Below are 26,409 nucleotides of genomic sequence, written 5' to 3'. Positions count from 1 at the left end.
AAATGCACCAGACCTAACAAATGAAGAGGAAATAGGCAGTCTACCTGAAAGAGAATTCAGAATAATGATAGTAAGGTTGATCCGAAATCTTGGAGATAGAATGGACAATAGATTGGACAAAATGCAAGAATCAGTTAACAAGGACCTAGAAGAACTAAAGATGAAACAAGCAACGATGAACAACACAATAAATGAAATTAAAAGTACTCTAGATGGGATCAATAGCAGAATAACTGAGGCAGAAGAACGGATAAGTGACCTGGAAGATAAAATAGTGGAAATAACTATTGCAGAGCAGAATAAAGAAAAAAGAATGAAAAGAACTGAGGACAGTCTCAGAGACCTCTGGGACAACATTAAACGCACCAACATTCGAATTATAGGGGTTCCAGAAGAAGAAGAGAAAAAGAAAGGGACTGAGAAAATATTTGAAGAGATTATAGTTGAAAACTTCCCTAACATGGGAAAGGAAATAGTTAATCAAGTCCAGGAAGCACAGAGAGTCCCATACAAGATAAATACAAGGAGAAATACGCCAAGACACATATTAATCAAACTGTCAAAAATTAAATACAAAGAAAGCATATTAAAAGCAGCAAGGGAAAAACAACAAATAACACATAAGGGAATCCCCATAAGGTTAACAGCTGATCTCTCAGCAGAAACCCTACAAGCCAGAAGGGAGTGGCAGGACATACTGAAAGTGATGAAGGAGAAAAACATGCAGCCAAGACTACTCTACCCAGCAAGGATCTCATTCAGATTTGATGGAGAAATTAAAACCTTTACAGACAAGCAAAAGCTGAGAGAGTTCAGCACCACCAAACCAGCTTTACAACAAATGCTAAAGGATCTTTTCTAGGCAAGAAACACAAGAGAAGGAAAAGACCTATAATAACGAACCCAAAACAATTTAGAAAATGGGAATAGGAACATACATATCGATAATTACCTTAAATGTAAATGGACTAAATGCTCCCACCAAAAGACACAGATTAGCTGAATGGATACAAAAACAAGACCCTTATATATGCTGTCTACAAGAGACCCACTTCAGACCTAGAGACACATACAGACTGAAAGTAAGGGGATGGAAAAAGATATTCCATGCAAATGGAAGCCAAAAGAAAGCTGGAGTAGCAATTCTCGTATCAGACAAAATAGACTTTAAAATAAGGACTATTAAAAGAGACAAAGAAGGACACTACATAATGATCAAGGGATCGATCCAAGAAGAAGATATAACAATTGTAAATATTTATGCACCCAACATAGGAGCACCTCAATACATAAGGCAAATACTAACAGCCATCAAAGGGGAAATCGACAGTAACACATTCATAGTAGGGGACTTAAACACCCCACTTTCACCCATGGACAGATCATCCAAAATGAAAATAAATAAGGAAACACAAGCTTTAAAAGATACATTAAACAAGATGGACTTAATTGATATTTATAGGACACTCCATCCAAAAACAACAGAATACACATTTTTCTCAAGTGCTCATGGAACATTCTCCAGGATAGATCATATCTTAGGCTACAAATCAAGCCTTGGTAAATTTAAGAAAATTGAAATTGTATCAAGTATCTTTTCTGACCACAACGCCATGAGACTAGATATAAATTACAGGAAAAGATCTGTAAAAAATACAAACACATGGAGGCTAAACAATACACTACTTAATAATGAAGATATCACTGAAGAAATCAAAGAGGAAATCAAAAAATACCTAGAAACAAATGACAATGGAGACACAACGACCCAAAACCTGTGGGATGCAGCAAAAGCAGTTCTAAGGGGGAATTTTATAGCAATACAAGCCCACCTTAAGAAGCAGGAAACATCTCGAATAAACAACCTAACCTTGCACCTCAAGCAATTAGAGAAAGAAGAACAAAAATACCCCAAAGCTAGCAGAAGGAAAGAAATCATAAAAATCAGATCAGAAATAAATGAAAAAGAAATGTAGGAAACAATAGCAAAGATCAATAAAACTAAAAGCTGGTTCTTTGAGAAGATAAACAAAATAGATAAACCACTAGCCAGACTCATCAAGAAAAAAAGGGAGAAGACTCAAATCAATAGAATTAGAAATGAAAAAGGAGAGGTAACAACTGACACTGCAGAGATAAAAGAGATCATGAGAGATTACTACAAGCAACTCTATGCCAATAAAATGGACAATCTGGAAGAAATGGACAAATTCTTAGAAATGCACAACCTGCCAAGACTGAATCAGGAAGAAATAGAAAATATGAACAGACCAATCACAAGCACTGAAATTGAAACTGTGATTAAAAACCTTCCAACAAAGAAAAGCCCAGGACCAGATGGCTTTACAGGCGAATTCTATCAAACATTTAGAGAAGAGCTAACACCTATCCTTCTCAAACTCTTCCAAAATATAGCAGAGGGAGGACCACTCCCAAACTCCTTCTACGAGTCCACCATCACCTTGATACCAAAACCAGACAAGGATGTCACAAAGAAAGAAAACTACAGGCCAATATCACTGATGAACATAGATGCAAAAATCCTCAACAAAATACTAGCAAACAGAATCCAACAGCACATTAAAAGGATCATACACCATGATCAAGTGGGGTTTATTCCAGGAATGCAAGGATTCTTCAATATATGCAAATCTATCAATGTGATAAACCATATTAACAAATTGAAGGAGAAAAACCATATGATCATCTCAATAGATGCAGAGAAAGCTTTTGACAAAATTCAACACCCATTTATGATAAAAACCCTGCAGAAAGTAGGCATAGAGGGAACTTTCCTCAACATAATAAAGGCCATATATGACAAGCCCACAGCAAACATCATCCTCAATGGTGAAAAACTGAAAGCATTTCCACTAAGATCAGGAACAAGACAAGGTTGCCCACTCTCACCACTATTATTCAACATTGTTTTGGAAGTTTTAGCCACAGCAATCAGAGAAGAAAAGGAAATAAAAGGAATCCAAATCGGAAAAAAAGAAATAAAGCTGTCACTGTTTGCAGATGACATGATCCTATACATAGAGAACCCTAAAGATGCTACCAGAAAACTACTAGAGCTAATCAATGAATTTGGTAAAGTGGCAGGATACAAAATTAATGCACAGAAATCTCTGGCATTCCTATATACTAATGATGAAAAATCTGAAAGTGAAATCAAGAAAACACTCCCATTTACCATTGCAACAAAAAGAATAAAATATCTAGGAATAAACCTACCTAAGGAGACAAAAGACCTGTATGCAGAAAATTAAAAGACACTGATGAAAGAAATTAAAGATGATACAAATAGATGGAGAGATATACCATGTTCTTGGATTGGAAGAATCAACATTGTGAAAATGACTCTACTACCCAAAGCAATCTATAGATTCAATGCAATCCCTATCAAACTACCACTGGCATTTTTCACAGAACTAGAACAAAAAATTTCACAATTTGTATGGAAACACAAAAGACCCCGAATAGCCAAAGCAATCTTGAGAACGAAAGAAGGAACTGGAGGAATCAGGCTCCCTGACTTCAGACTATACTACAAAGCTACAGTTATCAAGATGGTATGGTACTGGCACAAAAACAGAAAGATAGATCAATGGAACAGGATAGAAAGCCCAGAGATAAACCCATGCACATATGGACACCTTATATTTGATAAAGGTGGCAGTAATGTACAATGGAGAAAGGACAGCCTCTTCAATAAGTGGTGCTGGGAAAACTGGACAGGTACATGTAAAAGTATGAGATTAGATCACTCCCTAACACCATACACAAAAATAAGCTCAAAATGGATTAAAGACCTAAATGTAAGGCCAGAAACTATCAAACTCTTAGAGGAAAACATAGGCAGAACACTCTATGACATAAATCACAGCAAGATCCTTTCTGACCCACCTCCTAGAGTAATGGAAATAAAAACAAAAATAAACAAATGGGACCTAATGAAACTTCAAAGCTTTTGCACAGCAAAGGAAACCATAAACAAGACCAAAAGACAACCCTCAGAATGGGAGAAAATATTTGCAAATGAAGCAACCGACAAAGGATTAATCTCCAAAATTTACAAGCAGCTCATGCAGCTCAATAACAAGAAAACAAAAAACCCAATCCAAAAATGGGCAGAAGACCTAAATAGACATTTCTCCAAAGAAGATATACAGACTACCAACAAACACATGAAAGAATGCTCAACATCATTAATCATTAGAGAAATGCAAATCAAAACTACAATGAGATATCATCTCACACCAGTCAGAATGGCCATCATCAAAAAATCTAGAAACAATAAATGCTGGAGAGGGTGTGGAGAAAAGGGAACACTCTTGCACTGCTGGTGGGAATGTGAATTGGTTCAGCCACTATGGAGAACAGTATGGAGGTTCCTTAAAAAACTACAAATAGAACTACCATATGACCCAGCAATCCCACTACTGGGCATATACCCTGAGAAAACCGAAATTCAAAAAGAGTCATGTACCAAAATGTTCATTGCAGCTCTATTTACAATAGCCCGGAGATGGAAACAACCTAAGTGCCTGTCATCGGATGAATGGATAAAGAAGATGTGGCACATATATACAATGGAATATTACTCAGCCATAAAAAGAAACGAAATTGAGCTATTTGTAATGAGGTGGATAGACCTAGAGTCTGTCATACAGAGTGAAGTAAGTCAGAAAGAAAAAGACAAATACCGTATGCTAACACATATATATGGAATTTAAGAAAAAAAATGTCATGAAGAACCTAGGGGTAAAGCAGGAATAAAGACACAGACCTCCTAGAGAACGGACTTGAGGTTATGGGGAGGGGGAAGGGTGAGCTGTGACAGGGCGAGAGAGAGTCATGGGCATATACACACTAACAAACGTAGTAAGGTAGATAGCTAGTGGGAAGCAGCCGCATGGCACAGGGATATTGGCTCGGTGCTTTGTGACAGCCTGGAGGGGTGGGATAGGGAGGGTGGGAGGGAGGGAGACGCAACAGGGAAGACATATGGGAACATATGTTTATGTATGACTGATTCACTTTGTTATAAAGCAGAAACTAACACACCATTGTAAAGCAATTATACCCCAATAAAGATGTTAAAAAAAAAAAAAAGAAAAGAAAAACTCTAGCTTTTAGTTCATATATTATTCATGACAAAATTGCACAGGGAATTTATGTATTTGTTCTAACACATTATGCGAACTTAATATATCTTTTGTGGACAGAAATGTAAATCATGGTAATTATGATTATAGAGTTGTATTTAGATTGTATATATATATATGAACAGTATTAAGATATCTGGAAAATGATTAATTTAGTAGCTTTAGTATAGAATGGATACACTCCTCAGCTGTCACAGAGACTCACAGAGAGACAAAAAGAAGGCAAATTATATTAATATTTCCACTCTTTCATCAGAGTCAAATTTTTCAATACTTTGTTTCATTTACAGAGTTTTCAAGTATCACATATAAAAGTAAGTTAAAATTAATAGATTGTATAAAATATTTACAAATCACCACCCCCAGGACAAGTACAGAAAGATTAGACATTATTGGGAAAATAACCCCTCTGTTCTGCTTAACACACTCATGTACAAACACATTTCCTGCTGGTCACCAAAGCTAGCTGACCTTAGGAAACTCAACTAATGACAACCAAACTAAAATTAGCAACCACATGTCCCTTGCCTACAGCAAACCACAGCAGAAGTTTGGAAAACTAGAGAAAAGGGAGGCTCACTTTAACTTGCCATTGTGCCTAGTACTTCATTAGTTGTATCGTTATAAGCCTTAGGTATTACTATTCACAGGCATAACAGCAGAATCATGAGGCTCAAATAAACCTTGAGAGTTTAAGAAATCCATATCCCTGTCTCCAAGTGGAACAGTTTGGAAATATTACAGAAAGATTAGAAAGTTCTGAGCTTTGTCTGTCACCTTGAATACCAATTTTCATTTTTGTAAAGCCATAGATGACTCAATAATCACTACAGAAAACTCCAAAGGCTCATGGAAAACATGAAGCATAGATAGAAATGGTTGTACTCCTGAAAGCTCTTGTGTAGCCACCTAAATAAAAAGGAAGCACCAAAGAGGACTGTCTCTGACTAAAATAGGATAACAGAACTTAGTAAAACTCAACTGAAAGCAAAGTTTCAGGTCTATATTGTTTGATTGGTTTATTTTTTAAGCTTCTATTTTTAGTTTATCTTTTAGAAAACCAATTTTAAAATTGTTCTTTTTTTAACAGGAAAAATATTTTGGACATATACCAATTAATTTGTTGTTGTTTCAGTTTTGCTTTACTCTATTTTTTTTTAAATCCACCTGATTTTCTTTCAGACCATTGTCTAATTTTAACATTAATAATAATAAAGGTGTTAATAGAGATAATATTTATCATCCTCCCATTATGGATCCCACTCTATGCTTTATATCATTTGGTTTAAAACTTTGTGACACATTAGAATCACCTGGGAAGATCTGAAAAATCCTGAAGCCCAGGTTTCACCCCATACCAGTGAAATCAATATGTCCAGTGATGGCAACCAGGCATCAGTGTTTTTTGGAAACCACTGTTTTATCTCACCACATCCTCTAAATAGTCCTCTGAAATAGTGTAATTATGGCAGATATCTGGAGCAGTTAAGCATGCCTGATCTGGAGTTAAAACTGGCATTGATTACAGACTGCACTGTTTATGAGCTCTGAGACATTGAACACTACCTAACCTCACTGTGCCTCAGTTTTTTCATGTGTAAATGAGAATAATAATTAGTAGCTCCCTTACAGTGTTTGTTGAAGGTTAATATAATACATGTAAACTGCTAAGCATGAATAGCCATAGTTATCATCTTCTCCCCATTTTGCAGATTAAGAAAGTAAAGCATAGAAGGTTGAATAACTTGCTCAAGTTTGCACAAATAAAGGTTCCACATAGCTTGAAGGACTGCAGTCCAAGCCTCCACTATGGCCTAGTTTTAGATATCAACTATTCTTTTAAAATATATAATTCTCAATTCTAAACCTACGTAAAATGGTGTAATCTAGAAATGGGTTACATAAAAAGCTAGGTAAAAAAAATTTTAAAACACCCAGTGACTCTAGTCTTATAGATGTAGTTTCAGCACTTTCTTCCAGGTGCATGTGGAGCTAGCTCCTAGCTGCTTCCTCCCACAAAGTCAACTACATAAATTTCAATTACAAGCATTCAGGAAATATGATTCATTTTGCTAATTAGACTCTGATTTCCACTTATCTCCTATGAAGTATGAGCACTAATCCTGAAGACTGATATTTTTGTCTTGTGTCCGTTGTGACATATTACTGTCTTTAATTTTCATAGGGATAAGGGAAATTGACTTCCTTGAATATAAGACTGTGAGGAAGATGTCACTTATTTCTAACAGTGGTTCTCAACTATAGAATCACCAGTGTAGATTTTGTAAAATATTGATGACCACTTAACACTTAGAAATACTGATTTAATTGATCTTGGGTGGGGTCCAGGTAACCGTATTTTTAGAAAACTTATACATGTGATTCAAATGTATAGTCAGGGTTAAGGATCATAGAATAGTAAGGATAATAGAATAATAATAATAGAATAATAAAGATACTAGAATGTAAATTGTGAGGCTTCATTGTTTTAAATACAAGACGCAGATATACCGAAGTCTAAAGCCCTCCTTGTTAGCACCCCTCAACATAAACAGTAAGTACTTCAATACTGATTTATATTGTATTTTCGGTGTGTACAGCAAGCTTATAGCACAGGATTAGAAAAGTAAGGGGCTTATTAAACTCCTATAAGTTTGTTTTTTTGTTGTTATTTTGTTTTTGTATGTTATGGAACAGTGGCTTTTGTTGAAGATCCTGTATGAAAGTTTAAGCCCCTTGACCTCATAAAAATTCCCAACATAACAGACATAAATAAATAGAAGTAATGTTCTTTGGAATAAGAGAGACATGGACTTTAATTCTATTTCCTGAATTTTCTAGCCATATGGTTTTGCATAAGAGTAACTTCTCAGAACTGTTTCCTTTGGTGCAAAATGGAGACAATAAAACCTACCCTTCAGGTTTGTTTGTTTTAGAGATTTAATAATATTGTGTGATGTATTACTTATCCCAGCACTAGAATATAAAAAGACCTCAAAACTTACTTGCTGTTGGTATTATACCATAATTCAGTGTGATAAGTATGGAAAAAGAGGTAATTCTCAGGGAGCTATGAGAAACAGAGTTGAGACCCCCAAAACAGATGTGAATTGAGGAAGGGCAGCTTCATGGAAGACATATTATTCCCTAATTGCAAAATCCTATGGTGCATCTCTAAAGTCAGCTTGCTGAAGTATACCTTTATTTATGAATACTCTTATAATGATTTTACCTTCTATTTATTTTCTAGGTATTATACAGTTGTTGAGTTAAAAAATCAAATCATCTATAAAACTCTTGACCCACTGTGATCTCATATCCTGCCTCTATAACCACAGTGAATGAAGAAACAAATAACATGAAAACAATTATGAAGCAACGTATGATATTTATAAATCATACTAAAAGTTACTCAAGAAATATTTCCTATAAGTGACCCTTGGAGCCATGTGGTGCATCATATTGGAGGACTTTTCCCAAAATTAATTTCCCCATACATGAAAATTCTGCTAGTACTGATTTGGTAAATCAAAGTTATTTCACTTCATAACTAGAAGGAAGAACAAAAGAGAATAGATCTTGTTTAAATTATTTTAGAGCAGTCTCAGTAACATGTTTTAGTGAAAACCTCTGTAAAATTTTGCACCCCCTACATAAAGATCAGAGCACTGTTTTGCCTATGAAGCTCATAATCTCTTCATTTTTTAATTGTTTGTTTATAGATATTTAAATTGTCAACCATTAACTTGAAATTTCATTTCTCAAGTCACTTTCCTTCCATTCCTACAGAGTTTTAGTTCTGTGAGTTCTTAATCTCTTAATTCATAACCCTCTTTTCATAACACATTTACTTGTCAACCTGGTCTTACAATTGAAATATCGTTGTAAAATTGAAGATCCAAAATTGAGACTTCAAGTAGTATTTATATACGATGATGGAGACAAAATTGTGAACATTTAAAAAATTAATTCTGTGAGATGTGTCTTTATAGAAAGGGCTTGGAAGTTTTGTAAAAACTATCTTAAGTCTTTGTTATGACATTTTTTTTCCAAATTATTCAGAAGGTAGAAAATGCTGGTTTATTTGAAAAGGCACTCTTATTCAAAACATTTCTGAAGTCCTTCTACATCATAATAAACTTTCATAGTAATATGTACCAAGGAATTAATGGATGGCTTCCATAAAGGAAATAGAGTGAGTACAGCTCACTTTGGGGGAACAGCTGTCATAAGTAATATCATTTCAGATGTAAGATCAGTTAATAGCTTCATATTCTATAATTATTTTCTGTTGCTCATCAGAAAGTATTCTCACAAGGTCAAAATTTGACTTCATTAGAGGAATGTTTTTCCTATAAAAGGGAAGTGTATTAACTGTTTATTTGTAGGATTATTGAGGCTTACATAAGACTCTAGTCAGCAAAATTAGAACAAACAGCAATGTAGAGCTGCCAGTGGAAAACCTAGAAACTGTCATCTTTTAGCACACAAAGTGCTATAAGTAAAGGCAAGTTCCAAGTGGTCAGGCTTCATGCATTACTCCATTCTTGGAACTTAGAACAGTGTCTAGCACATAGTAAGGATTCAACAAATATTCGGTAGAGGAAGAAGTTAAAGATTTTCATTTAATGTAAACTGTGAAATATATTCTTAATTTTGTGAATGTTTAATACCAGTTGCAATGTCTTATGGAATGGGTACTAACATTGTACTTAGGAGTTTGATATTTTTAATGATGTGTTTGGCAACTTGGTCTTTGTCTATCTCTCCAAATGAGTCTTGAACCATTCTTTCCTTACTCAGTCAACTCTAGGCAAACTTATTTCCTTTCTGGTCATTAAAAACCTAACCTCTCTCCATTTCAGTGTCTTTGTGCTTAATGTTCCATCTGCTTTGAAGCCTCTTTCCTCAGCTTTAACATGACTGACTCTTTCTCATCCTTTGTTCACAGCAACAAGTTCACCTCCTCTGAGACACCTTTCTTAACTATATATGTTAGGTACCGCACCACATTTCCCAATTTCCAGTACGCAAGTCATATTGCCCTATTTGCTTCAAAACTTTACCAAAACCTGACTTGCTATTGTTACATTATTTGTTTACTTATTGGTTGTCACCCTCCATTTTACATTATAGCCTCTTTGACAGCAGGGCACATTTTATATTATTCTTCAATGTTTCTTTAGCACCTAGAACATCAGAAACTCTATTTGTATGTAATAATTTAATATTAATGTTTTACTCATTTATGCTTATATTTAATATATGTTTAACTTTTAGATTATGTTAAGACAGTTATTTTTCTTTTTTGTCTTAAATGTTTACATGTGAGAAGTTTAACTCGGTGAATCACTAATCAGCTGGTGACAACAACATAATACAGAGGAGTTTAACTCAGTGAATCATTAATCAGCTGGTGACAACAACATAATACAGAGGAGGAAATATTTGCCTTATGTTTATGATTTTGTGAATCCAAGCTTCCAAGTTTTCCATTGTTGTAAATGCTATCAAATTATTAGATTAAGACTATTCAATAAAAACATAAGGATAAACAATGAAAAAAATAGGCAAAAAGTTTAGAAGTCTTCAAATATACATGTTTAGAATTCTATAGAAAAAGAAATCTGTAGTATTTATTTTTATTGAAATACATGATATAACAGAAATCAAACTGAACTGAAATAAAATTACAGGAAATCCTCTTGCTCCAAAATTTTCTATTTGGTTATTGTGTAGCTAAGGTAAATTTAAAATACTATTGTGGAGCTTCCATGTGTCCTATTCATCAGAAGCTTGAAACAACGGGCAGAGTGGCTTTTATACTATCAAACAGAGTATCTGTTAGTTCAAGATGGAATTAATAGGTGAGGTGAAGTCAAGCTTTACTCATTTGTGATGATACAGGGAATAAGAATATTTTAGCCAAACAATAGATAATATATATTTTTTCCATATGATTGTAAATTGTATGTTGGTACACCAATTCCTCTTTCTTTTAGACCCAGTGCAATCACAAAAAAAATCAGTAATTTGTGGAGTACACATTGCTATTATTTTATGCATCCAATTTCCTTTTGTTCCACAAAGACTCTTTTTACCTAGGACTGCTGGACCCATTGAAAGGCCTGTCTTCCTTTTAAGATTGACTCATATTAGGTCACAAGTTGTGACCCCATAAAGGAATATACCAAAACAGTAAAAGAAATTAGCAGCTGATAGCAGAATTTCTTCTGGGAAATTGTTATATAGTCTATAATTTCTTCAAAGCCTTTGAGCAAAGTGCAATATGCTTGTGTATGTGTTAGTTCTAATCTACAACCTAGGAGTGGTCAGTGCCCCTAATTGGTAATACACAATTCAGGGATGTTTAACTGACTCCATACTCCAGAGACAAAGATGTGACATGCTTCAGCTATGTGGCTATGTTTTTAATGGGATCAACAAGTCATGTTTGTTACTTAGCATATTTGATGTTAGAAATGTTTTTTTTTCTTGATGAGATATTGGCATTCAAGCTATGAAGAATAACTAGAACTAATATTTTAGAGACACTACAATTACCTTTTCATAAAGACGGCTTCAGGAGCCAAGGACCTCAATACTCTTACCTTTCAGATTGGCACCTCAAGGTTGACTCAGAAACAGTTCTGAGTCTGACTGTTAGCCCAACTGATTCTTTCTGTCTGGTATCCACTATTTTGTTGATAAAACTTGCTTTTAAGGTATTGTTGATTTTACTCAGGTGAACTTTACACAAAAGGTGTTATTGTAGTAATTAAAGAACAGTGAACTTGGGTTCATTAAAATTACAAAAATAGGTTGCCTGGCTGCCTTTGTGCCTACTGGCTAATAATTGTTTATATGTATATATAATATGTCTGTGAGTTGGGAAAAACCCTATCCTCCCTCCTGTATTTGTCCTTTACTCTCACATTACTACCACATTCATGACATTTCTGATACCAGATGTGTGTATAGAGGGGTTTCTCTACCCAGCACTTTTCTGACCCCTGCTGGGTGTCCTACAGTTTAACTCAAAATCTGACACCATCTACCTGGTGATAGCTTCAGATCCCACAGGTAAAGGGCTCAGTGTCATGAGACTGACCCCCCCAACTCCGATGCCAATCACAAGTAATAGATTCCTAGGTTACCCACAAATTCTGACTGACTTGGCTACAAATCAGAGGTTCCCTTAGGCTTGTTTAATTTGCTACAGCAGCTCATAGAACTCAGGGAAACACTTGCTTATGTTTACTACTTTATTTTATAATAAAGGATCTGATAAAGTATACAGATGAACAGCCAGATAAAGGGTAAGGTCTGGGAAAATCCCGAGCACAGGAGCTTCTATTGTTGTACAGTTGGGGTGTGTCACCAGCATTGAATGTGGATGTGTTTACTGACCTGGATACTCTCTGAACCCGGTACTCTTGAGATTTTTTTGAGGCTTCATCATGTAGGCATAATTGATCACTAACTCCATTTCCAGTCCTTCTGTCTCTTAAAGAGACTGGAAGGGATGTGGGAGAGAATGTGAAGGAGTGAAGGTGGGGCTGAAAATTTTAAGCTTCTAATCATGACCTTTTCTTTCCAGGGACCAGCACTCATCCAGAACTCATCCAGGAGCCCCACCCAGAGTCACTTCATTGAATGAAAGTTATTCCTATCACCCAGGAAATCACAAGGGTTTCAGGAACCTTATGCCATGAACTGGGGGCAGAGACCAGTATATATATTTTATATTATCTAATATAAATATAAACTTGCTTTCATTTTAATCTAGTAGTGAGATTGTAGAACTGTTACCAATCAGGGTTCTTGGCCTTCCTTAATCAATAGAAATTGAGCTGGTTCCTTATATGGGGTTAGGGTAGGAATGTGTCCAGGGGTCAGGCCAGAGGGGTAGCTTAGGCGGTTTGTCCACCCCTTTGGTGGTGGTGTGCGCAGGGAGCATGAGCAGTACACAGCTTTTGTTATGGACACCCTGTTTTTGCTCCCTCCTCTTCAGAAGTGGCAGTTGGGTTTTTGGTCTTTTTGTATCTTATTGTCCATAATTTGCCCCAACTGTGCATACATGCAGTTATTTTTAGTCCCTCATAGTTTCTTTGTATTCTGTTGCTTAAGGAGATGTTTGTCCATGTGCAAGCACTGCAGCAAAGTGTCCCAAGTCCCAGGTCCCAGCCTGTCCCAGAACCTTCACATAGAACCTTCAGAGAGGCTACCAATATTTATTAAAATAAAAAACAAACAAAAAGGTTACTAATAATTGTGTACAACATAATTGGCTCAGGTTACTTTACCACAGAATAGATGTGTGTGATGGTCTGGAAAAAATACACATTTAAATGCTTCTAGGAGATCAAGAAAAGATGTAATAACCATGTTTTCTAGTTTTTATGTTTAGTGTTTTGACCTCTTGGGACCTTGCTACCTAGAAGGTAAAATCATCTTTCTTCACGACAGTCATTTCCAAATCTATGTGTCTCACCATACCTGGTTTATGCAAATCATGGGTATCCTTACACCAAAGGAGTTAAGATTTTATTATTTCAAACAGCAGAAAGAGGACAGAATCACCTAGAGAGAAAAGTGAAGCCCAGCACAATAAGAAAGAATATGCATCATGTCATGTGATAATGTTGATGATGTCCTGGCTTTTTGAGGATAATCTGACATGAAAGAGAGGCTGATAGATTTGACTTAATGCTGAGTTTTCATAACAGAGACCACACAGCTTTAACTTAGATCTTTAATTTCATATGTCTTAGTGGTGGTGATAGTACAATTTAAGGATATAATTTAGAGAATGTATTAAAGCCTACTTCCAAGCCACGCTTTAACTTTTAACTATGGCTTCACAGTCCTTCAATTCTTCAGTAAAATTGGCAGAGTGATAAATATTCAGATTTTCTATGAGCCTTAAAATTGAGGATTCAAGCCAAGGTTATCTAAATTTCTGATCTAAGGGAATCCTTATGAAATCTGGATTAAAGGAATAAAGTTAATCCTGTATTTCCTTTAATCATTTGCCTGCAAGAATGCATCTGGTATTTAAAACATTGCCAACCTGTAAATTAAAATCAGCAAAGCCTATAGATAATGTAACATTAGAAAAAATCATATTCATTTTGATTAATAAGATTTTTTTTTAACTTTTGGGTTAAATAATTTTCAACTCCTTTAATACATATTTAAAATATTATCTACTACATGTAGTTGAATCTATACTGGAAAATGCAAGATGGAAACTATCCAAAAGTCATCAGTCTAATAGCTGTAGATTCAAATGATATGAATCTATATTTTAGTAGATAGTTTAATGTTTATTGAAATCAGAACATATTAAGGAAGTTTTAAAACTATGCTATAAGGCTCATTTTCTTGATATTTGTTTTCCATTCTTAAAAGAAAAAAAAATTGTTAGCTAAGGTATCTGTGGTTAAAATTATAACAGTAATTGATGATACATTATTCACTTTTTTATTTTCTTTTTTGTTCATTTTATGAACAATTCAAAGCATGGAAACTATGTAGAGAAACAAAGACAAGTTGGCATTTTCTAACAAAAATGTTAATAAATAGAACTAATTTGGAGGAAAGCCATTCTGATGTAAATCAGCTTATAGAAAGTTGGTTCATTCAAATAAAGGCTTCTACTGATGTCCCTATAAACAAGCCATTAATTCACTCTTTCAGTCAGCTAACATTTACTGAGTGTCTACTGTATGCTAAACACTAAAGAATAAAGATGAATATGGCAAGATTTCTGCCCTCCAGGTATTCACACCCCAGATCAATGATAGATATGGAAATAAAGGGAGGTGTACTATTACATGACTAGTGCAGTAATAGAGTTATGATTGGAATATAGGTAAACTGGAATACAAAGAACAAATAATCTTCTAGGGAAAATGCACACATGATTTGAGAGTTAACTAGAGAGGAATTTGGTAAGTGCAGAAGGAAATAGGGTTGGATCAAGTTAAAGAAATGAAATGATGAAGCCACGATGGTATAGAAAAGCAATAGGTTGTGAGAACACCACCATTTATCCTACAAGCAGAAGCACAAACGATGAAATTTAGCCTTTGTTTTTGCCATGCCAATGAAATTCACATGCTGTTTGAACAAACTTAATGCAATAAAGCAAATTACTCCTGGAATTGGACTAATACCATCTCAAAAAGATAATGGTTATTGGATCATGAAAAAAACATCCTGTTGAATACATATGACAATTTGTTTAAGTAATTAAAAAGAACCAGATGTAGAATGGATTAAAGGAATTATGTCTGCCTCAATGACATTTGCTTCTCAAGTTTAGACAAGGTGCAGTATAGGCCAAAGACCAAAAATGAAAGATGAAAAGTGGCAACTCTTACCATATTGTCTCTTGATAGTTAACGTATGGTACAGTTTATCCAGCACCTTCATTAGTGAGCTAAAAGGGTGTAAATAACACCACACTAATGATATTCACAGCTGATAGCAGATTGGACACTGTCTCACTGAAACCACTGTTGACTGTGAAGTAACAACAGGGAGACAGAATAGCTTAGAAGTATAGGGAGAAACAAAGTAAGAGAAAACACTTAGCTTAAAATAAGGAAAAGAGCAATAAAATAATCTGGAGATGAAGAAAAAATATCACAGAAACAAGAAAGTGAACATGCCAAATTTTAGTAATATGCAAAATCATATATATATATATATGGGAAATGTATCAAGGAAGTTATAAAATTATGGGCTCTAACAGATGGAAGGCAATCAAAGGAATTAATTGCCTAGGACATGGAGGATAAGAAATATAACATCACTTCCCTGAAGACTTGGGAGACAAAGATATCTTTTAGCAGCTCTAAGAACAATATAGTAAAATGAATGATGATTGGACGTTTGGGGAGACAATACACTCAACAGAAACATGTTTTAAAGGAAAAGGTGGAAAATCTCTCTCTGTATACTTTTTCTCCTGTTTCATAAGATAGTACATTTTCTTTATTGATTTATTTGATTTATTCTATTATTGTAGCTGACAGTATATTACTTGTTATAATAACTAGAGCAAAAGAACTGTGTCCAGATTCTCCCAAAGTGGCTTAGATGACATGACTTCAGCCAAAGCAATTTAATCCCATTCATTTATTCAACAGATGTTTATCAATGGCCTTCCATGTGCCAACCAGGTACTCTAGAGATGCAATAATAAGAAAAACAGACAGAATCCCTGTCATCATGGAGCTAACAATCTACTATGTCTTCTGTGGGTCTCTGTGTGTGTGAGGGTGGTGATGGTGTGTTGTGGCAAGTGAGAGACCAGATAAATAATTAAAATGCTGTGAGTGGTGAGGTGTATGATGGAGAAAAATAAAGCAGGGAAGGAGGATAGAGTGGTGGGAGAAGTCCTCACACAAAAAGTGGTATTAGAGTAAAGACTTGGAGGAGATGAGGGAGTGAAGCATGTGCAAAGGGCTATGTGGGAATAGACCAGAGTGTATGAGGAGCATTAAGGAGTCAGTGGGACCCAGGGGCTGAGAACAGTAGGAATTGAGGACAGAAAGGTTATGGAGGTGGGAGCAAATTGTACAGTGATATGGGAAGCAATTTGAGCTTTTGATTAGAGTTAATATGACCTGACTTACATTTTGTGTGTGTGTGTGTGTGGTATGTGGGCCTCTCACTGTTGTGGCCTCTCCCATTGTGGAGCACAGTCTCTGGACGTACAGGCTCAGTGGCGATGGCTCACGGGCGCAACCTCTCTGTGGCATGTGGGATCTTCCCGGACTGGGACATGAATCCGTGTCCCCTGCATCGGCAGGCAGACTCTCAACCACTGCGCCACCAGGGAAGCCCCTGACTTACATTTTAATAGGATAGCTTTGGCTGCTGTGTTGATAATTAGATTGAAGAGGGGTAAGGGTGGAAGCAGGGTGACGATGTGGGAAATTATTGAAATAATTCATCCAGAATCTGACCTCTTGTTACCACCTCCATTGCTACCAAATTTTCACCATCATTCTTTGTACACTTTTAATCTATATCTGGAAGATCTTCAGAATACACATTGTAAAAAACAAAACAAAACTGTCTTTAGAGAAATGTCTTCAAAGAATTTGTAGGCTAATTTCATGGAGAATAATTTAGAACTATTAAAATGTAAAGGAAAATGAGATAGCAGAAGTAGAGACCAAGGGAGGAAGAAGTACCATGTAAATCCTACGAGTCAAATACATTGATATGAACATAATGGTAATGGAAGGATGTTTGGGAAGGTGGAGAGCATTGTTACTGGTATGGGGACTTGTTTTTCAGGGTTTTTTTTGTTGTTGTTCTGGAGTAACATAAAGGAAGATAAATAAACTCTGATGGAAATTAAGATATTGTGATCCTGAGAGTCTAAAACACTTTATACGAAACAGGCAATGTGATGCCTTAAATTTCACAGTTAGCCAAAATATTTATGTATATTCACCAGAAATTCCCTTCTCCAGTCAACAATTCACAATCTTTTCTCAATTGCAGTCCCTTTTCTACACAATGCACGATAACACAAAAACAATCCATTTGGTGGAATCAAATAAATCTCTTTTGCATTCATACTTGTATTCTTGAGTAAGAAATATGTCTTTCTTTTAGATGATTTGCATCTTATGATCATCTCTCCATAAAAACGGATGCAAATTTTATTAGAGGTCCTCATCCTTAACTCCTTGTCCTATGACCAGTACCAATAAATCTTAGGTAAACATGTCAACTTCTAGAAAAGTGAAGTATTCTAAGGTAAATGTAGTACATGCTAGAGCTGTGTTTCTCTGGAGTATGTTAATGGTACAGTACTGAATCGTAGAACAGCTGGACTCCACATCTTTCCATAGTCCTCTCTCCCCATACTACATCAGTTCTATGTAGGACCACTCTAGACAGCATTTCAAAAAAAGGAGAAAGCACATGAGAAAAGACAGGATTTGTGGATATATGAGCTACACTAGGGAGGAATAGTGACCCAGTTAAATAGGTTATGTAAAGTAGATTAGCAGAAAAATAAAAGTGGGGAGGCTGTGGTCATCTTGTAGGCGGCATCAAAGGTCAGATTGAGGACTTGATTCTATGGACTAGGAAAAGAATTGACTATTTCTGAGAAATGAGGTTACAGAAGAAGAGGTTATAGAGGAAGGAAGTTTGATCTGGCAGGAATGTATAGGTGGGATTTTTGAGGGAAAAGAAAAGAGGAAATACCACTTTGGCAGTTGTGTCAGGTAGGCCAGAATTTCTCCAAGACTGAGCCATGAAATACTAAAGAGCTGAGAGACAGTCAGTCATAGATCTGATCCCGGTTTTGTGGAGACTGAAGCATGTACAAGTTAGAAGTCTTCTTTAAGAAACAAAACACAAAAACTTAAATGAAAATTTATGCAAATGAAGGACCCTAAAAATTAATCTTCTGTCTCTGATGGCAGTATTATAAAATCAAAACCATTTTAAACTATAATTGTTTTAAATAAATGGAAAGTTTTTTCAGTGATTGGGTTTCCTGTTTCAAATTCTTATTCTTGAGACCTTCAAGATGGTGGAGGAGCAGGATGTGTAGATCACCTTCCTTCCCACAAATACATCAAAAATACACCTAGAACACAAGCCACGCCACACGCTCGGATTTGCCTCGAGCCCTCCGGGAGCACATCACAAAGTGGACCCCATGGCTTTCCCTTTGCCTGTGGCTTCTCCAGCGCTTGGTTCTGCAGACAACTTCCTCTCAGCCGGCAGGCAAGGAAGGCTGCGGTGGAACACCGGACTGTCTACTCGTGCTCCTTGCACACTCACCCTTCACCCACCTCACTCTGGGTCTCGGGGCCATGCTGGAATACCACCAGCAATTGTCCGATACACCAGAAATACATCTACACGTGGAACAATTCCTACAGAACACCTACTGAAGGCTGGCAGAAGACCTCAGACCTCCCAAAAGGCAAGAAACTCCCCACGTACCTGGGAAGGGCAAAAGAAAAAAGAATAAACAGAGACAAAAGGATAGGGACGGGACCTGCACCAGTGGGAGGGAGTTGTGAAGGAGGAAAGTTTCCACACACTAGGAAGCCCCTTCACGGGCAGTAATTCTGGGTGGCGCAGGGGGAAAGCTTCAGAGGCATGGAGGAGAGCACAGCAACAGGGGTGCGGAGGGAAAAGTGGAGAGATTCCCGCACAGAGGATCGGTGCTGACTGGCACTCACAAGTCCGAGAGTCTTGTCTGCTCACCCGCCGGGGCTGGCAGGGCTGGGAGCTGAGGCTTGGGCTTCGGTCGGAGTGCCAGGAGAAGACTGGTGTTGGCAGTATGAACACAGCCTGCAGGGGGTTAGTGCACCACGGCTAGCTGGGAGGGAGCTCGGGGAAATGTCTGGACCTGCCGAAGAGGCAAGAGACTTTTTCTTCCCTCTTTGTTTCCTGCTGTGTGAGGAGAGGGGATTGAGAGCGCTGCTTGATAGCTCCAGAGACGGGCGCAAGCCGCGGCTAAATGCGTGGACCACAGGGACGGGCATGAGGTGCTAAGGCTGCTGCTGCTGCCACCAAGAAGCCTGTATGCGAGCACAGGTCACTATCCACACACCCATTCCAGGAAGCCTGTGCAGCCCGCCACTGCCAGGGTCCCGGGATCCAGGGACAACTTCCCCGGGAGAACGCATGGCGCTCTTCAGGCTGCTACAATGTCACGCGGGCCTCTGCCACCGCAGGCTCACCCCGCACTCTGTACCCTTCCCTCCCCCCGGCCTGAGTGAGTCAGAGTCCCCGAAGCAGCTGCTCCTTTAACCCTGTCCTGTCTGAGCGAAGAACAGATGCCCTCCTGCGACCTAGATGCAGAGGCGGGGCCAAATCCAAAGCTGAGTCCCAGGAGCTGTGAGAACGAAAAAGAGAAAGGGAAATCTCTCCCTGCAGTCTCAGAAGCAAGGGATTAAAACTCCACAATCAACTTGATGTATGCTGCATCTGTGGAATACATGAATAGACAATGAATCATCCCAAATTGAGGAGGTGGACTTTGAGAGCATGATTTATGATTTTTTCCCTTTTCCTCTTTTTCTGAGTGTGCATGTGTATGCTTCTGTGTGAGATTTTGTCTGTATAGCTTTACTTCCACCATTTGTCCTAGGGTTCTATCCATCCATTTTGTTTTCTTTAAAAAAATATTTTTCTTAATAATTACTTTTAATAACTTTATTTTATGTTACTTTATTTTATTTTATCTTCTTTCTTTCTTTCATTCCCTCCTTTCTTCCTTCTTTCCTCCCTCCCTCCCTCCCTCCCTCCTTTCTTTCTTTCTATTTTTCTTTCTTCCTTTCTTTTTACATTATTTCCCTTTTATTCTGAGCTGTGTGGATGAAAGCCTCTTGGTGCTGCAGCCAGGAGTCAGTGCTGGGCCTCTGAGGTGGGAGAGCCAAATTGAGGACACTGGTCCACAAGAGACCTCTCAGCTCCACATAATGTCAAATGGCGAAAATCTCCCAGAGATCTCTATCTCAACACCATCACCCAGCTTCACTCAACGACCAGCAAGCTACAGTGCTGGACACCCTATGCCAAACAACTAGTAAGACAGGAACACAACCCCACCTATTAGCAGAGTCGATGCCTAAAATCATAATAAGGACAGAGACACCCCAAAACACACCAACAGACGTGGATATGCCCACAAGAAAGACAAGATCCAGCCTCATCCACCACAACACAGGCACTAGTCCCCTCCACCAGGAAGCCTACACAACACACTGAACCAACATTAACCACTGGGGACAGACACCAAAAACAACAGGAACTACGAACTTGCAGCCTGCAAAAACGAGACCCCAAACACAGTAAGATAAGCAAAATGAGAAGACAGAAAAACACACAGCAGATGAAGGAGCAAGATAAAAACCCACCAGACCTAACAAATGAAGGGGAAATAGGCAGTCTACCTGAAAAAGAATTCAGAATAATGATAGTAAAGATGATCCAAATCTTGGAAATAGAATAGAGAAAATACAAGAAATATTTAACAAGGACCTAGAAGAACTAAAGGTGAAACAAGCAATGATGAACAGAAGAATAAATGAAATTAAAAATACTCTAGATGGGATCAATAGCAGAATAACTGTGGCAGAAGAACGGATAAGTGAACTGGAAGATAAAAGAGTGGAAATAACTACTGCAGAGCAGAATAAAGAAAAAAGAATGAAAAGAACTGAGGACAGTCTCAGAGACCACTGGGACAACAGTAAATGCACCAACATTCAAATTACAGGGGTTCCAGAAGAAGAAGAGAAAAAGAAAGGGACTGAGAAAATATTTAAAGAAATTATAGTTGAAAACTTCACTAATATGGGAAAGGAAATAGTTAATCAAGTCCAAGAAGCACAAAGGGTCCATTACAGGATAAAACCAAGGAGAAATACACCAAGACACATATTAATCAAACTGTCAAAAATGAAATAGAAAGAAAACATATTAAAAGCAGCAAGGGAAAAACAACAAATAACACACAAGGGAATCCCCATAAGGTTAACAGCTGATCTCTCAGCAGAAACTCTGCAAGCCAGAAGGGACTGGCAGGACATATTTAAAGTGATGAAGGAGAAAAACCTGCAACCAAGATTACTCTACCCAGCAAAGATCTCATTCAGATTTGATGGAGAAATTTAAACCTTTACAGGCAAACAAAAGCTAAGACAGTTCAGCACCACCAAACCAGCTTTGCAACAAATGCTAAAGGAACTTCTCTAGGCAAGAAACACAAGAGAAGCAAAAGACCTACAATAACGAACCCAAAACAATTTAGAAACTGGGAATAGGAACATACATATCTATGCTTACCTTAAATGTAAATGGACTGAATGCTACCACCAAAAGACAGAGATTGGCTGAGTGGATACAAAAACAAGACCCATATATATGCTGTCTACAAGACACCCACTTCAGACCTAGAGACACATACAGACTGAAAGTAAGGGGATGGAAAAAGATATTCCATGCAAATGGAAACCAAAAGAAAGCTGGAGAAGCAATTCTCATATAAGACAATATAGACTTTAAAATAAAGACTATTAGAAGAGACAAAGAAGGACACTACATAATGATCAAGAATTTGAACCAAGAAGAGGATATAACAATTGTAAATATTTATGCACCAAACATAGGAGCACCTCACTACATAAGCAAATACTAACAGCCATAAAAGGGGAAATCCACACTAACACATTCATATTAGGGGACTTTAACACCCCACTTTCACCAATGGACAGATCATACAAAATGAAAATAAATAAGGAAATAGAAGCTTTAAATGATATATTAAACAAGATGGACATAATTGATATTTATAGGACTTTCCATCAAAAAACAACAGAATACACATTTTTCTCAAGTGCTCATGGAACATTCTTCAGGATAGATCATATCTTGGGTCACAAATCAAGCCTTGGTAAATTTAAGAAAATTGAAATTTTGTCAAGTATCTTTTCCGACCAAAACGCTATGAGACTAGATATCAATTACAGGAAAAGATCTGTAAAACCTACAAACACATGGAAGCTAAACAATACACTACCTAATAACGAAGAGATCACTGAAGAAATCAAAGAGGAAATCAAAAAATACCTAAAAACAAATGACAATGGATACACAATGACCCAAAACCTATGGGTTGCAGCAAAAGCAGTTCTAAGAGGGAAGTTTATAGCAATTAAATCCTACCTTAAGAAAAAGGAAACATCTCGATTAAACAACCTAACCTTGCACCTAAAGCAATTAGACAAAGAAGAAGAAAAAACCCAAAGTTAGCAGAAGGAAAGAAATCATAAATATCAGTTCAGAAATAAATGAAAAAGAAATGAAGGAAACAATAGCAAAGATCAATAAAACTAAAAGCTGCTTCTTTGAGAAGATAAACAAAATTGATAAACCATTAGCCAGACTCATCAAGAAAAAAAGGGAGAAGACTCAAATCAATAGAATTAGAAATGAAAAAGGAGAAGTAACAACTGACACTGCAGAAATAAAAAAGATCATGAGAGATTACTACAAGCAACTCTATGCCAATAAACTGGACAACCTGGAAGAAATGCACAATTTCTTAGAAATGCACAAGCTGCAAAGACTGAATCAGGAAGAAATAGAAAATATGAACAGACCAGTCACAAGCACTGAAATGGAGACTGTGATTAAAAATCTTCCAACAAAAAAATCCCAGGACCAGATGGCTTCACAGGTGAATTATATCAAACATTGAGAAGAGCTAACACCTATCCCTCTCAAACTCTTCCAAAATATAGCAGAAGGAGGAACACTCCCAAACTCATTGTACGAGGCCACCATCACCTTGATACCAGAACCAGACAAGGATGTCAAAAAGAAAGAAAACTACAGGCCAATATCCCTGATGAACATAGATACAAAAATTCTCAACAAAATTCTAGTGAACAGAATCCAACAGCACATTAAAAGGATCATACACCATGATCAACTGAGGTTTATTCCAGGAATGCAAGGATAGGTTTGCAATATAGGCAAACCAATCAACGTGATACACCATATTAACAAATTGAAGGAGAAAAACCATATGATTATCTCAATAGATGCTGAGAAAGCTTTTGACAAATTTCAACACCCATTTATGATAAAAACCCTGCAGAAAGTAGGCATAGAGGGAACTTTCCTCAAAATAATAAAGGCCATAAATGACAAACCAACAGCCAACATCATCCTCAATGGTGAAAAATTGAAAGCATTTCCTCTAAGATCAGGAACAAGACAAGGTTGCCCACTCTCACCACTGTTATTCAACATAGTTTTGGAAGTTTTAGCCACAGCAATCAGAGAAGAAAAGGAAATAAAAGGAATCCAAATTGGAAAAGAAGAAGTAAAGCTGTCACTGTTTGCAGATGACATGATACTATACATAGAGAATCCTAAAGATGCGACCAGAAAACTTCTAGAGCTAATCAATGAAATCGGTAAAGTAGCAGGATACAAAATTAATGTACAGAAATCTCTGGCATTCCTATACACTAATGATGAAAAATCTGAAAGTGAAATCAAGAAAACACTCCCATTTACCATAGCAACAAAAAGAATAAAATATCTAGGAATAAACCTACCTAAGAAGACAAAAGACCTGTATGCAGAAAATTATAAGACACTGATGAAATAAATTAAAGATGATACAAATAGATGGAGAGATATACCATTTTCTTGCATTAGAAGACTCAACATTGTGAAAATAACTACTACCCAAAGCAATCTACAGATTCAATGCAATCCCTATCCAATTTCCACTGGCAGTTTTCACAGAACTAGAACAAAAACATTCACAATTTGTATGGAAACACAAAAGACCCCAAATAGCCAAAGCAATCTGAAAACGAAAAATGGAGCTGGAGGAATCAGGCTCCCTGACTTCAGACTATACTACAAAGCTACAGTAATGAAGACAGTTTTTTGCTGGCACAAAAACAGAAATATAGATCAATGGAACAGGATAGAAAGCCCAGAGAGAAACTCATGCACATATGGTCCCCATATTTGATAAAGGAAGCAAGAATATACAGTGGAGAACAGACAGCCTTTTCAATAAGTGGTACTGGGAAACCTGGACACCTACATGTAAAAGAATGAAATTAGAGCATTCCCTAAAACCATACACAAAAATAAACTCAAAATGGATTAAGACCTAAATGTAAGGCCAGACACTATCAAACTCTTAGAAGAAAACAGGCAGAACACTCTGTGACATAAATCATAGCAAGATACTTTTTGACCCACCTCCTAGAGAAATGGAAATAAATACAGAAATAAACAAATTGGACCTAATGAAACTTAAAAGATTTTTCACAGCAAAGGAAACCAACAACAAGAGGAAAAGACAACCCTCAGAATGGGAGAAAATATTTGCAAATGAAGCACTGACAAAGGTCAATCTCCAATATATATAAACATCTCATGCCACTCAATATCAAAAGAACAAACAACCCAATCTAAAAATGTGTGAAAGACATAAATAGAAATTTCTCCAAAGAAGATATACAGATTGCCTACAAACACACAAAAGGATGCTCAACATCACTCATTCTTAGAGAAATGCAAATCAAAACTACAATGAAGTATTACCTCACACTAGTAAGATTGGCTATCAAAAAATCTAGAAACAATAAATGCTGGAGACAGTGTGGAGAAAAGGGAACACTAGTGCACTGTTGATGGCAATGTAAGTTGATACAGCCACTATGGAGAACAGTATGGAGCTTCCTTAAAAAATGCAAAGTAGAGCTACCATATGACCTAGCACTCCTACTACTGGACATATATCCTAAGAAAACCATAATTGAAAAAGAGACATGTACCACAATGTTCATTGCAGCGCTATTTACAATAGCCAGGACATGGAAGCAACCTATGTTTCCATCGACAGATGAATGGATAAAGAAGATATGGCACATATATACAGTGGAATATTACTCAGCCATAAGAAATGAAATCGAATATATTGAGGTGGATGGACCTAGAGACAGTCATACAGAGTAAAGTAAGTCAGAAAGAGAAAAACAAATACCATATGGTAACACATATATATGGAATCTTAAAAAAAAAAAAGGTTCTCATGAACCTAAGGGCAGGACAGGAATAAAGACACAGATGTAGAGAATAGACTTGAGGACACAGGGGGTGGGGATGAGTAAGCTGGGACAAAGTGAAAGAGTAGCATTGACATATATATACTACCAAATATAAAATAGATAGTTAATGGGAAACAGCTGCATCACACAGGGAGATCAGCTCTGTGTTTTGTGACTATCTAGAGGGGTGGGATCGGCAGGGTGTGAGGGAGGCACAAGAAGGAGGGGATATGGCTATATATTTATACAGATGACTGATTCACTTTGTTATACAGCAGCAACTAACACAGCACTGTAAATCAATTATACTCCAATAATGATGTTAAAAAAAATTATTATCCTTCAGTCATCCAGGTACAGCCAGTGAAATAACTACAGGATAATAATTTTCAGTTAATTTGAATAAATATGCACATTCTTCTCTTATGAATTTCTGACTAGAAATAAAGGAAACCTGAGTCCTTAAGTCATTCATTCTTTCATTCAACACATTTATTAAGGCCATATATTTCAGGTACTCTGTTAGTAATACCCTTATATTATTATTATTACTATTATTATTATTTATTATTAAGAAAGAATTACAGAAAAAA

This window comes from Leucopleurus acutus (genome assembly GCF_964270905.1).
Source record: "Leucopleurus acutus genome assembly, chromosome: 8".
NCBI lineage: Eukaryota > Metazoa > Chordata > Mammalia > Artiodactyla > Delphinidae > Leucopleurus > Leucopleurus acutus.
Note: the sequence above shows the minus strand (reverse complement) of the source record.